The following is a 13,973-nucleotide window of genomic DNA, read 5'->3' as shown; positions in this document are numbered from 1 at the left end:
CGCGGAAGATACGGTAAAGGATGTCCAGATAGGCATACAACTCATAGGTTTCCTTCCTGGTCTTAGGGTTGACCTTCCGAGTATAGTAGGGCTAGAGGGCTTGCTTGTGAGTGGAGGTAACATTGTGGTGAGGACGAAATCCGACTGGAGTCTCGAGCCCTTGATCTTCCACCTCTAGCAACCCCATGAAGGCCTTCCACTTGACAGCTAGCACCTTCCCATTAGTCATCCAAGTCAGAGTCCTATCTTGATCAGTTCCTAGGTGGACAGTGGCAAAGAACTGAGCCAGCAAATCTGCATCAAAGTCCTTGTTGAAGTGCATGATCCTGAGAATGTTCAACTGAGAGCACATCTGAAGGGCATCACCAAAGTACTCAGGGTCCTTCTCCATAGCATCCGTGTTGATGGAATGAACATTGACAAAGAGGTTCTTCTTAGCCTTGATCACGTCAAAGTAGGTGGCATACTGAAACCGGTTCCAGAACGGGCGATTGACAAGGTTGGGTTCTTGGTCTTCCTCGTATGGGTTGCGGCGACGCCTGTCCCAGAATTCCTTGCTAGTCATCTCAGTCACCTTCTTGCCACTTGGCTTCGGCCTGTTGGCAGTCTTCTTCTTGAGAGGAGGATTGGCACTTGAGGAAGCACCCACTGGCGGCGGTGGAGCACTGGAAGAACCACCTGCAGCCTCAGATGTGCGGTACCGCTTTGACGTTGAACGCCCGGGGTTGACACGGCGGACTTGCTGCTCAGGATGTTCATCACCTGGAACCAAACACACGGACACACGAAACAACCAGAAGGAACGATCAAAACCAAATAAACACAACAAATATGGATCAACATGTGGTAGGAAACGATGGAACTGGGCATCCGGCGGTAGTACCGTGCCTGCACAGCGGCAGTACCGCAACATCGGTAGTACCGTGCCTCCACAGCGGCAGTACCGCTCCAGCGGTAGTACCGCGCCAGATGGGCGGTAGTACCGCCCGAGACGGGGCACGGAGGATACCTACTATCGTGGTCAGATCCGGCACTACCGGGGATGCCAAATTCAAAAATAAACCTACCAAACATCAATCCAAAGAGTCTAGTTGCCTTCTCCAACCTACTAAAGCCTAGATTTGGCCAAAAATCTAGAGATGCAACCACTATTGCCCCTAAAACGCGAGATCTGAAAACTAGACAAGAAGAGAAGAGGAACGGGGGCAATACTGGCATCCATGGCAAGAGGACGAGGTGGGGATCGACTCCACCGAAGGAAATGGAGAGGAACGGTCCGGAGACGGAGGGCCGCCGGAGCCCTCCCGCGGCGAGATGGCGCTCGAGAGAGAGGAAGAGGAACAAGGGGACGAAGCAAATGGGTATGGGGGAGGAAACCACCCCTGCCCACGACTTAATCCCCTGGCCCCGCCCCTCAGCGGTAGTACCGTGGTGATGGGCGGTAGTACCGCTCCAGCGGTAGTACCGTGCCTTCACAACGGTAGTACCGCCCAGCGCAACTCAAAACACGACTCAACACCTATGGCACAAAAAGAAAAGAAGGGAAACGACTGCAAGAAGGGAAAACAAACACAAAGCAACAAGAGCACCAGCACGAGAACAAGAACCACACACCTCTACACGAGAGGGCGGTGGCCGAGGCCACCTATGTTTGAGTCAATTGGTATGGCACCGCGAAGAATTATCCTTGGGCCCATGACCAAAACTCATCTTTGAAGCACAAGTACCATAAAAAATGGCTAATGTGGAAGAGTGAGATTAGTTAATGCATTATGGGGGGAGGAAGAGTTCATTGAGAGAACAACACTCCCCCTAAGTCCATGCCTACACCTAGACAAGAATGCATGATGAATGTGAGGGGTGTGCAAAGGTTCAAACCACATTGCTCGAATCAATGATATTTAGCTCATGCCTTAACTCGCGAAATCTTACTTCATCCAACGGCTTCGTGAAAATATCTGCAAGGTTATCATGAGTGTTGACATAGTTGAGCTCGATCTCCCCTCGCCTAATATGATCCCGGATGAAGTGATACCGAATCTCAATATTCTTCGTCTTGAAGTGTTGCACCGGGTTGAGAGAAATCTTGATGGCACTTTCATTGTCACACCAAAGAGGCACTTTGTCACAACTAACACTGTCGTGGAATTATCACGACAGATGTCCTCATGCAAGGACTTAGTCGTGGAGCCATCGCAGCTAGGAAGCTTAAAGGGGTTAAACGGGACAAAGGACACGAAGGTTATACTGGTTCGGCCCCTTACGGTGAAGGTAAAAGCCTACTCCAGTTGAGGTGGAATTACTTGGGGTTTCGATGACCAGGGAGCTAAACCGCTATGCCTGGCTATCGATCTGATGTTACTTGTCCTGAGCCGCCGCCGGGTCGTCCCTTTATATAGAAAGGTTAACGCCCAGCAGTTCTCAGAGTCCCGTCCGGCTCATAAACTGTGTCCGGCTTGGACTCTTAACTATTCTTGCCTTACACTACAAGTCATGCCACAACGGCGGTTTACCACTACGGGCCTTAAGTCGCCTCTGGGCCTTAGACCTATTACTAAACCACCATCCTTAACCTGTCCTTGGGCTTCTGAATGAAGATCTGTCGCAACGTAACCCGGCCCATCTTGGGCGGGTTACACCAGTAGCTATATCCTCAACATTAGGCCCCAGATTGATTTGAACCGGTTCATGTCAATCTTCAATACCTTAAGAAAAAAATCTTCCGGCTTCTGTTTGCGCAAAGGTTATAACCCGCCATGACGTCATCTTCTGGATTCCTGGTAACCCGCCGTGACGTCATCCGCCATTAATGCACGTTCTGTCCAACGTGTCTCAACGGATCCTTATCTTAATAACTATCCCGAAAATCGAGGCGCCTCTGCAGCTGGATAATCATGTCTTCAGCCTCCTCGTTTCTCGCGCCCACTCATCAGCCGTCCCTTATAAATAGGCCCGACCGGGTCCTCTCTCACTCTTCCCTTTCCATCGTCTTCCTCCTCTCAACGCCCCAGAACCCGAGCTCCGCCACCGCCGCCGCGCCTCTTGTCTTCCTCAGCCTCGGCCGCTGCATCAACCTGAGCTGGTCCAGAGAACGGCGGCGACTCTCCGCAGTGAACCTGCAACCGTAAGTCTTCTTCTTCTCGAACGTCAGATCCGCATTAGGGTTCCGCGCTTTCTCCGTGTTCTTCGTAGTTCATCTCGGTTCCTTCATAGTTCTTCCACCGCGATTTCTTTTGATTCGAAAAACAGTACAGACCTCCTGCGGTAGTTGTTTCGCACCCATTTTCAACACTAGTAGACCCCTTTTACTTGCAAAAAGACCTCACTGGAGCTTATGAGCTTCTCTGTACCAGTTTTTAGGTCTAGAAAATTTTCTTTTCTGGACGACCGTTTGATCCAAAATAATCACTGCAATCTGTGAAACTTGTTTGTGCAACACTTAGGCAAAAATTGCATCTGTTAGCTATGGCGGCTCATATCTCCGGCTTTAAAAAAAGGCAATGCTTCATGAATATTCCAGCTCATTCATAATAGATTCAAATAACTTAATTGCTCATGATATCCATAGCGACTTAAATAATCTGACACAATTAGCCATATATCATTAGGCCCCTTCATAAGCCGCCACCCTTAATACTAAACTGAAACTTTCCTCCGGCTTAAATTTGAACCGGAAATTTTATTTTGTCATAGGCTTCCATCCTTCACAATGCCGCCCAAGGTTCTCAAGGCGCCCATTACATGCAACTGGGTTAGATCTAACGTCACCGATAGCACCTTAGCTGACTTCGTGAAAACGGGTTACCTGCCCAAGAAAGAGGTCATGTCATATCGTGCTCCTGACCCGTCTGAAGAGAGACCTCAACCCAAGGATGGAGAGGTTGTCATATTTGCTGATCACATGAGCCGGGGCTTTGCTCCTCCCGGCTCAAAATTCTTCAGAGATGTTCTGCACTTTTTCGACCTGCGACCTCAAGACATTGCCCAATTCCGTGTCAAACATTTGTAACTTCCAAGTGTTCTGTGAGGTGTACCTTGGAGAAGAGCCCAACTTGCTACTCTTTAGAGAGTTACTCTATCTGAACCGCCAAAATGAATGTGCCAATGGGCCCAGCCTGGAGCTCGGTGGAATCTCAATCCAACGACGGAGAGATTGTCTCTTTCCTTATGCTGAGCCGCCAAGCCACCCAAAAGACTGGAACTAGACATGGTTCTACTGCCAAGACACTTCTCCGGCTGATGAGAATCCTCTGCCCGGCTTTCGCGCCCTGCGTCTGGAATCAAATCACCCCTTGCCAGATAAACTATCTCAAGCTGAACGTCAGCCACTTACTCCCACCATTAACAAGATCAGAGCTCTTCTGGGGAACGGCCTGAATGGCATTGATCTGGTCCGGGTCTGGATTGCCTGGCGGGTGATTCCTTTAAGCCGCCGCCCCGGCTTAATGTGCGATTATACGGGCCAGAAGGATGATCCTCTTCGGCATAGTCCCAATGACTTACCTGAGGACGTCATCGATGACATGACCAAGTCTCTTCTGAACGAGAGCCTGGCAGATTGCGGGAGAACATGCTTAAGTCCTTTCTGCAAGGCTAACCCGGCCCCAGCGGTAAACTATTGACTTGAACACCTCACCTTCCATTTTAACGACTTCGTCATAACTTCAAAAACCTTTGTTGTATTTTACAGGCTAATGATAAATTCTGGAAGGTCAAGTATGACCATGAAGATGCCAAGAAAGCCAGAAAGGTTAAGAAAGCCGTCAGGAGAGCCGCTCCCCGTAAGAAGGGGTGTAAACCTAGCGCCTCGAACCTGCTTCACCTGGAAGACACCTCCGAGTCAGAGGTAGCCCTTGACTCTTTAAGCTCCTTTCTTAATCATCTTATTGACATGGATTATCAGCAGGAGGACACCGGAGCGAGTCATGAAGCGATTGAAGAGGTAACTATAATTTCCTCCGACTCCGAGCCTTTGCCAAGACAGAAAGTCCGAAGAGTAACCCGGAAAGTAAGATTTTCACATCCTTTGGCTTATCAAGATCCTTAATTTCTTTTGAAGCGACAGATTTATGAGAGTCGGAGGCAGACCCGGACCAGCAAGAATGCAGACCTCTCCTCCGGCTTACCCGAAGCATCAAGGAAGCGCCGGACTGAGGTTATCTCTGACTTATATCCTTTTCATCCTTTGGCGGGCGTCACTCGTCAACCACTCAATTCTTCTGATTCAAACTACCAGGTAACTTCACCTTCCTCCGGTGACTCAATGCAGTCTAGCTTGCCGGCTTTCAAAACCCCACCCGGGTAATGATGATCAGCTTATTTTGTGCTTATCTTACTCATGTTTTTGCACTAACCCTTTGACTTTCAGTGTACAAGTAAAGCCCAGCAAGAGGGCGAAGAAAAATAAGCCGGCCGAAGAGCCGGTCCTGACTGAACCTGATGCTTCTGCTCATGAGCCGCCGTCTGCACCAGCTCCTGAAACCGCCACTGCTCCATCTGATGAACAAGTTATGGAAGGTTCTGATAACCCGGAGATCCCCAGCCCGGCTCATCCAGATGATCCAGACGTTGTAATCACCCGGACCGAGTTTGTCGAACCGGGAAGACCCACCGTGTTGGCTAGATGCTCTGCCAAGGAAGAACTTCTGGAACGCCGCAGGGCCAGGCTGGACACCACTGATTATGCTAATCTGAGCATTGGAGATATTGTCTCTGGCTATATTAATCAAGTGCACAACAGCCGGGACCTGGAAATTGATATGGTGAAGCAAATACAGCAAAAGTCTTAGGTATGACTCTCTTGCTTACTCCATAGTTATCCTTACCATGCCAGCCCCCAAGTCTATTACTTATGATGAAATATGTTGTAGACTTAATACCGGCTTACTAATCACTGCAAGAAAACCGGCTTATCTGGTAACACTCGAGGGCCGGTTTAAACAGCATAGTTGAACCGGTCCTTACCTTGTTTTAATCAAGTAGTTGAACAGCTTGACGCATTAGCCCCCAAGTGCCAAGTACCTTTGCTTGCAACGTGCTTGGGACTTATTTTTATGAACCGGCACTGTAAATAGAACTCTTCAGCATACATTAACCCCCAAGTGCCAAGTGTCTTTGCTTGCAAAGTGCTTGGGACTTAATGTTGCATTATAATCACCCTAACTATAACCCGGAATTTGTACATGCCGTCTGTAAGAAATTTGAATCGGAAATCTCTGATCTAAAGAACCGCCTGAAGACTCAGGAAAGTGAAACCCAAAAGCCCAACTCCAAATTTGAATTCAGTGTATCCGCACAAGAGAAACTGAAGAAAAAATTTGAAGCCGAAAGAAAAGCCTGGGCCGATGGAAAAACTGCTTTGCTCAGCCGGGCCGAACAAGCGGAGGCTACTCTTACTGAAAGAACCGCCGAGCTATCCGGCTTAAAACACCATGTATCTCAGATGGTCTCCGCAATCTTTGGTAAGTTACTCTGTAAGTTTCTAGCTAGTTTATATCGTTCATTTCCCATAAGTATCTCAATTGCCATCATCTCACCTGACTTTGTAATGCAGGTCCCAGGAGTTCCAATCTCAACCAGAACGTGCTGACCAAACTGAAGGCGGTTTATACCTTGGTAGAGCAACTTTACACCGGGTCACAATGTGCCTTAGCCGTTGTGGCTCTGTCAAACGAAGTTCCCACTCATCTGGCGGATGTACTCAGGCGGCTTGCCGTGCTTCCTCAACGCTTCCAAGAGTTAAGACGTGCTTCTGCAAGAGCCGGAGCCATAGCTGCTCTAAGCCGGGCCAAGGCGTTTCTACCGGAGCTAGACCCGGCCGACATCGCCCTTGGGTATCCTAGCTTGAAGGAAGATGGCACTCCCTTTGACCAGAAGGACTTCGCCGCTTGCGTGAAGAGCGTACGCCCTGTGGCCACTTTGATTGGTAATGACACAGACCTTACAAATATCAACCGGGCTATGACGCGGAGAATCAGAGGATCCCAACACCTCGTTATGAAGCAGTCAGCCTGATTCCTCCGACTCGTAAGCATACCTTCGCCCCTGAAGTTGACCCGGCCGGGTTAATTGATGATGAAGCTCAATTTGAAGCCTTGAGTGGCATTGACTGGAAATCATCAACCTTCCAGGACATGGAAACAGCCGGAGGAGCGGAGAGGGATGAACCGGAAGCTTCAGCCCAACAGCACCTTTGATCTCTTAGGCGGCTCATGGTTATGTCTTTAAAAACAATGCCTCACCTGTTGGACTCGGGGAGTCATGTAATAGAGTAAGATAAGCACTTAATTTTGCCGTGCCATCGTGCACGTGTGTAGCGCTCAATACTGTTTAAGCCGCTCTTTTATATTCTTCCGGGTTATGTTTGATCCTCTGCTTTCCTTAAGTTTTAAAGAGATGTCTTTAATTGTCCTGCATAGAAAACAAATCACAAGTCCCTAGGCGGCTCACCGCAAGGAGAGTCATATATCGTACATATAACCCGGAATATGAATCAAAGTCATAATAAACTGGTTCTCAATTATATCCTTGAGATAACCATAACAGCATACCTGCGAGCCTTCAAGTATACTTCTGGTTTATGTAACCCGAATAATGAGGTTAAGAACTCAACTCCGGTTCACCATCACATATAATGCTTATTATGTGCTATCAACGTTATTAATCAAGGTTAAGCCGGTGGAATAAGAACCACCCTTGAACACCTTTGATATGATCAAAGAACTTGTTTGCAACAAAGAGATCTCAAAAATTTAGAGGCCTCTGATTCAAATATGACCAGAGAACCGTCCCAAAGGGGTCAAGCTAAGATTCGAATGCGATCATATAGCCCCAAGTGGTTTTGGCGTTGCCGATCAAGAGGGTACCGACAACTATGTTCTCTTTGGTTCGAATACGACCTATGTTTGAACAGGAAGCCCCCAAATGACCTTAAGAGTTGTTTAACGACGCTGATTCGAATACGATCCACGTCGGTTCCCAAAGGGGGTTGAGCTATGATTCAAATATGATCAAGAAACTCCCCAGTGAGCTCGGCAATATGCCAATCAAGTGGGTATCGACAGCTATGTTCTCTTTGGTTCGGATACGACCTATGTTTGAACAGGAAGCCCCCAAGTGATCATATATTTAATGGCTAGATTCGAATACGATCATAAGCCGGATCAGCCTCCAAGTGATCATGTGATATCATAATGAAAATAACAATGACACATTTACCTTTGGAGGGGGAAAAAGGACAGAGGTCCTGCTTTATTATTTATCATAATATATACATGGCTATAGAAATATGTACATTATGAGAGCCGGTGGCTCAGGTGTAATAAGGCCGAAGCTAAGCTATATTCCACGGCCGGCGGGTCTCCTCCTCCGGCTTACGTGAATCTTTGTGCTCTCGAATATCGATGAGGTAGTATGACCCGTTGTGCAAGTTCTTGCTGACCACAAAGGGCCCTTCCCAAGGTGGGGATAGCTTGTGTGCATCTGTTTGATCCTGGATGAGCCGGGGCACCAAATCACCTTCCTGAAAGGTCCTGGACTTAACCCGGCGGCTGTGATAGCGGCGCAGGTCTTGTTGGTAAATCGCCGAGCGAGCTGCTGCTACGTCACGTTGTTCGTCCAACAAGTCAAGAGCATCTTGACGCGCCTGCTCATTATCCGCCTCGACATAAGCCGCCACTCGAGGCGAGTCATGACGGATGTCGCTAGGGAGGACTGCCTCAGCTCTGTAAACCATGAAGAAAGGCGTGTAACCCGTAGACCTGTTAGGAGTAGTATTGATGCTCCATAATACAGAAGGTAACTCCTCCACCCAACAACCCGGCGTCCATTGCAAAGGGACCAAAAGCCGGGGCTTGATGCCCTTCAAGATTTCTTGATTGGCTCTCTCAGCTTGACCATTGGATTGAGGGTGAGCCACTGATGAAACATCAAGCCGAATATGCTCTCATTGACAAAAATCCGCCATGGCGCCTTTAGACAGATTGGTACCATTGTCAGTTATAATGCTGTGTGGAAAACCAAAGCGAAATATCACCTTTTTCATGAACTGAACCGCCATGGCTGCGTCACACTTACTAACTGGCTCCGCCTCAACCCACTTTGTGAACTTGTCAACCGCCACCAAGAGGTGGGTCTTCTTATCTTTGGACCTATTGAAAGGCCCAACCATATCAAGCCCCCAGACTGCAAACGGCCAAGTGATTGGAATCATCCTCAACTCTTGAGCTGGCACGTGAGCCCGTCTTGAGAACTTCTGACAACCGTCACATTTACTGACCAAGTCCTCTGCATCAGCATGAGCCGTCAGCCAATAAAAACCATGACAAAAAGCCTTGGCCACAAGGGATTTTGAGCCGGCATGATGGCCACAATCCCCCTCGTGAATCTCACGTAAAATTTCTTGACTTTCCTCAGAGGAAACACAACGCTGAAAAGCTCCAGTGACACTGCGATGATGCAGCTCGCCATTGACAATTATCATTGACTTAGACCGCCGGGTTATTTGTCTGGCCAAAGTTTCATCCTCAGGCAATTCTCCCCGGGTCATGTAAGCCAAGTATGGCACTGTCCAATCTGGGATAACGTGGAGAGCCGCCACCAACTGTGCTTCTGGGTCAGGAACAGCCAAGTCTTCCTCTGTAGGTAACTTGACAGAAGGGTTATATAGAGTATCAATCGGCTTTCGCTGAGAGCCTAGCCGGCTTAATGCATCAGCCGCCTCGTTCTTTCTGCGATCAATGTGCTCTACTTGGTAATCCTGAAAATGTCCAGCAATGGCATCAACTTCGCGGCGATAAGCCGCCATGAGGGGGGTCCTTGGAATCCCACTTGCCTGATACTTGTTGGGCCACCAAATCTGAGTCGCCAAAGCACCTTACCAGGCTTAAGCTCATCTCCTTAGCCATCCGAAGACCATGGAGCAAGGCCTCGTACTCAGCTGCATTGTTAGTACAGGGAAACATCAACTGTAGTACATAACAAAACTTGTCACCTCGAGGGGAAGCTAACACAACTCCAGCCCCCGAGCCCTCCAATTGCCTGGACCCGTCGAAGTGAATAGTCCAGTATGTATTATCCAGTTTCTCTTCAGGCACCGGCAGCTCCGTCCAATCGTTGATGAAATCCACCAATGCTTGAGATTTGATAGCAGTGCGTGGCACGCACTTTAGACCATGAGGCCCAAGTTCTATGGCCCACTTAGCAACTCTTCCTGTGGCTTCTCTGTTTTGAATGATATCTCCTAGGGGAGTAGAACTAACCACAGTGATAGGATGGCCCCGGAAATAATGCTTAAGCTTCCGGCTTTCCATGAACACCCCATAAACAAGCTTCTGCCAATGTGGATACCGTTGCTTGGACTCAATGAGTACTTCGCTGACGTAGTAAACCGGCCGCTGAACCGGATGTTCCTTACCCGCTTCCTTACGCTCCACCACCACAGCCACACTGACGGCTCGTGTGTTAGCGGCTACATACAACAATAAAGGCTCCTTATTGACAGGAGCAGCAAGGACTGGCGGCTTAGCTAGCTGTCTTTTCAAATCCTCAAAAGCAGCATTAGCAGCATCATTCCAGACAAAGTCATCTGTTTTCTTCATCATCTGATATAGTGGCATGGCCTTTTCGCCCAACCGGCTTATAAACCGACTCAAAGCAGCGATGCGACCCGCCAGACGCTGGACGTCATTTATGCACGCCGGCTTAGCCAGAGAGGTGATTGCCTTGATCTTCTCCGGGTTAGCTTCAATGCCTCTGTGAGAAACCAGAAAACCCAAGAGCTTACCTGCAGGAACACCAAAAACACACTTGGCCGGATTAAGCATCATCATGTAGACCCGGAGATTATCAAAGGTCTCTTTCAGATCATCTATCAAGGTTTCCTTCTCTCTGGATTTTACCACAATATCATCCACATAAGCATGAACGTTGCGCCCAATCTGATTATGGAGACAATTCTGCACGCACCGCTGGTAAGTCGCCTGTGCACTCTTGAGCCCAAAAGGCATGGACACATAACAGAAGGCTCCAAAGGGAGTGATGAACGCCGTCTTCTCTTGGTCCTTAACTGCCATTTTGATCTGATGGTATCCAGAGTAAGCATCCAAAAAACTTAAACGCTCACAACTCGCCGTAGCATCAATAATTTGATCAATACGGGGGAGAGCAAAAGGATCAGCCGGACAAGCCTTGTTTAAATCCATATAATCCACACACATACGCCAGGTGCCATTCTTCTTGAGCACGAGCACCGGGTTAGCTAACCATTCTGGATGAAAGACTTCAACGATGAACCTGGCCGCCAAGAGCCGGGCTACGTCCTCACCAATGGCTTTCCGCCTCTCCTCATTAAACCGCCGGAGGAATTGCCTGACTGTCTTAAACTTCAGATCAATATTGAGAGTGTGCTCAGCGAGTTCTCTTGGTACACCCGGCATGTCAGAAGGTTTCCATGCAAAGATGTCCCAGTTCTCACGGATGAACTCGATGAGCACACTTTCCTATTTAGGATCCAGATTGGCACTGATGCTGAACTGCTTAGATGAGTCACCTGGAACAAAGTCAACAAGTTTAGTCTCATCGGCCGACTTAAATTTCATTACCGGCTCATGCTCCGTGGTTGGCTTTTTCAAAGACGTCATATCTGCCGGGTCAACATTATCCTTGTAAAACTTCAACTCCTCTGTCGCACAAACAGATTCAGCGTAAGCAGCGTCACCTTCCTCACACTCCAAGGCTATCTCTCGGCTGCCATGAACCATAATGGTCCCATTGTGACCCGGCATCTTGAGCTGCAAATACATGTAACACGGCCGTGCCATGAACTTGGCGTAAGCCGGCCGCCCAAATAAAGCATGGTACGGGCTTCTTATTTTAACCACCTCAAAAGTCAGTTTTTCCGCCCTGTAGTTGTACTCATCTCCAAAGGCTACTTCCAGCTCGATCTTACCGACTGGATACGCCGACTTACCGGGCACCACACGATGGAAGACAGTGTTGGAGTGGTTGAGGTTTTTATCAGTCAACCCCATACGACGGAAGGTCTCATAATAGAGGATGCTGATGCTACTGCCTCCGTCCATGAGCACTTTAGTGAATTTATACCCCCGACCTGAGGAGCCACCACCAAGGCCAGGTGACCCGGATTATCAACCCGGGGAGGGTGATCTTCCCTAATCCATACAATAGGCTGCTCAGACCATCTTAAATAGCGTGGAACCGCCGGCTCAATAGCATTTACAGCCCTCTTATGAAGCTTCTGGTCTCGCTTGCACAGACTGGTAGTAAACACATGATACTGTCCACTATTGAGCTGCTTTGGATTGGTCTGGTATCCCCCTGCTGCTGATTACCCTGGCCAGGTTGCTGATTAAAACCTCCTTGATTACCTTGAAAATTCTGAGAATTGGAATTTGAGCCGCCGCCCGGGCCATGAAAGCCGCCGCCGCCTGAGCCGCCGCCCTGCCCATTGTTGCCATTAAAAGCGTTGGAATTTTTGAAGGCTTTCATGATTGCGAAGTATTTCCATAGATGAGTGGCCGGCTTCTCCCTAGAGCCATGCCTTGGACAGGGCTCATTCAACAATTGCTCAAGCGTCGGGCCTGACCCGCCGGATCGGGGAGGTGGTCTCCCCTTACGTCGGTGGTTGTTACCCTGTGCATTGGTGTTGGCCACAAACTCCATACTGCCATCGGCCTTACGTTTGTTGCCTCCCTGGTTTGCCGGGTTATGCTGAGGGCCCTTGCCGTTGCCATTATTCTTTCCCTTCCCTGTCCTTTCATCATCGGACGTGGGATCCTTGGTACTATCAGAGTCGGCGTACTTGACCAGAGCCGTCATCAGCGTACCCATATCATTGCAATCGCGCTTGAGCCGCCCGAGCTTCATCTTCAGGGGCGCAAAACGACAATTTTGCTCCAACATTAAGACTGCAGAACTGGCATCCATCTTATCAGACGAATGTATTATATCTTTGACCCGGCGTACCCAATGGGTTGTAGACTCGCCCTCTTGCTGCTTGCAGTTTAGTCAAATCCACAATTGACATACACTGCCTACATGTATGTTTGAAGTTTTCGATGGACCGGGCTTTTAGCTCTGCCCACGACCCGATAGAATTAGGCGGCAGTCCTTTCAACCAAGTGCGGGCAGTCCCATCCAACATCATGGTGAAGTATTTGGCCATTGCCGCTACGCTGACCTCCAGCAACTCCATAGCCATCTCGTAGCTCTCGATCCATGCTTCGGGTTGTAAATCAGCCGTGTAATTAGGTACCTTCCTAGGTCCTTTGAAATCCTTGGGCAGACGTTCATTACGGAGAGCCGGCACTAGACAAGGGACACCTAAGGTCCTTGTAGGTATGCCCGCCTCGATAGAAGCCGTCGGATAAACCGGGAGGGGCTGGTAAGCTGTCAGCTGAGCCGCCTGCTCCGCCTCTTGTCGTGCTTTGTCTTGGTCGACCGCGTTAAAGGCTCCATTATGTGCCGGGCCGTGGCCAGCTGGCAAGTCACGACGCCGGACGTTGCTTGAGCCGGTCGCTGAAACCATGTGTCTGCTATAACTCGGGCTCCGGCTTGGACGAGGGGTTGAATGAATCCTGTCCCGGCTATATGAATATGCCTCCTGTTGCGCCAGAGCCGTCTGAAGAAGTTCTCTGACCTAGCGGGTTTCGACCGCCGTCGGAGAGTCGCCCTCAATTGGGAGAGCTGCCAGTCGCGCCGCTGCAGCGATCATGTTTTCCAACGGGTTGGCATAATGACCCAGTGGTATCGGCACGTATTGAGGCGGGGTAGTGTTCACACGGGGAGGCCCCATCACTTGCGGCTGAACCGGTGTTCCAGCCCCGGGTGCCGTGATTTCTAGCGGGTTACTGGGCCCTGCACCAGGCGTGTTGAAGAGGTTTCGAGGATCGTAAACCGGAGGGAGTCGGGATTGAGCCTTCTGATGCCTCCTTCTCATGATCTCATTGGATGCG

This window comes from Aegilops tauschii, chromosome 7 (genome assembly GCF_002575655.3).
Source record: "Aegilops tauschii subsp. strangulata cultivar AL8/78 chromosome 7, Aet v6.0, whole genome shotgun sequence".
Lineage (NCBI taxonomy): Eukaryota > Viridiplantae > Streptophyta > Magnoliopsida > Poales > Poaceae > Aegilops > Aegilops tauschii.
This window is presented reverse-complemented; position numbering follows the sequence as displayed.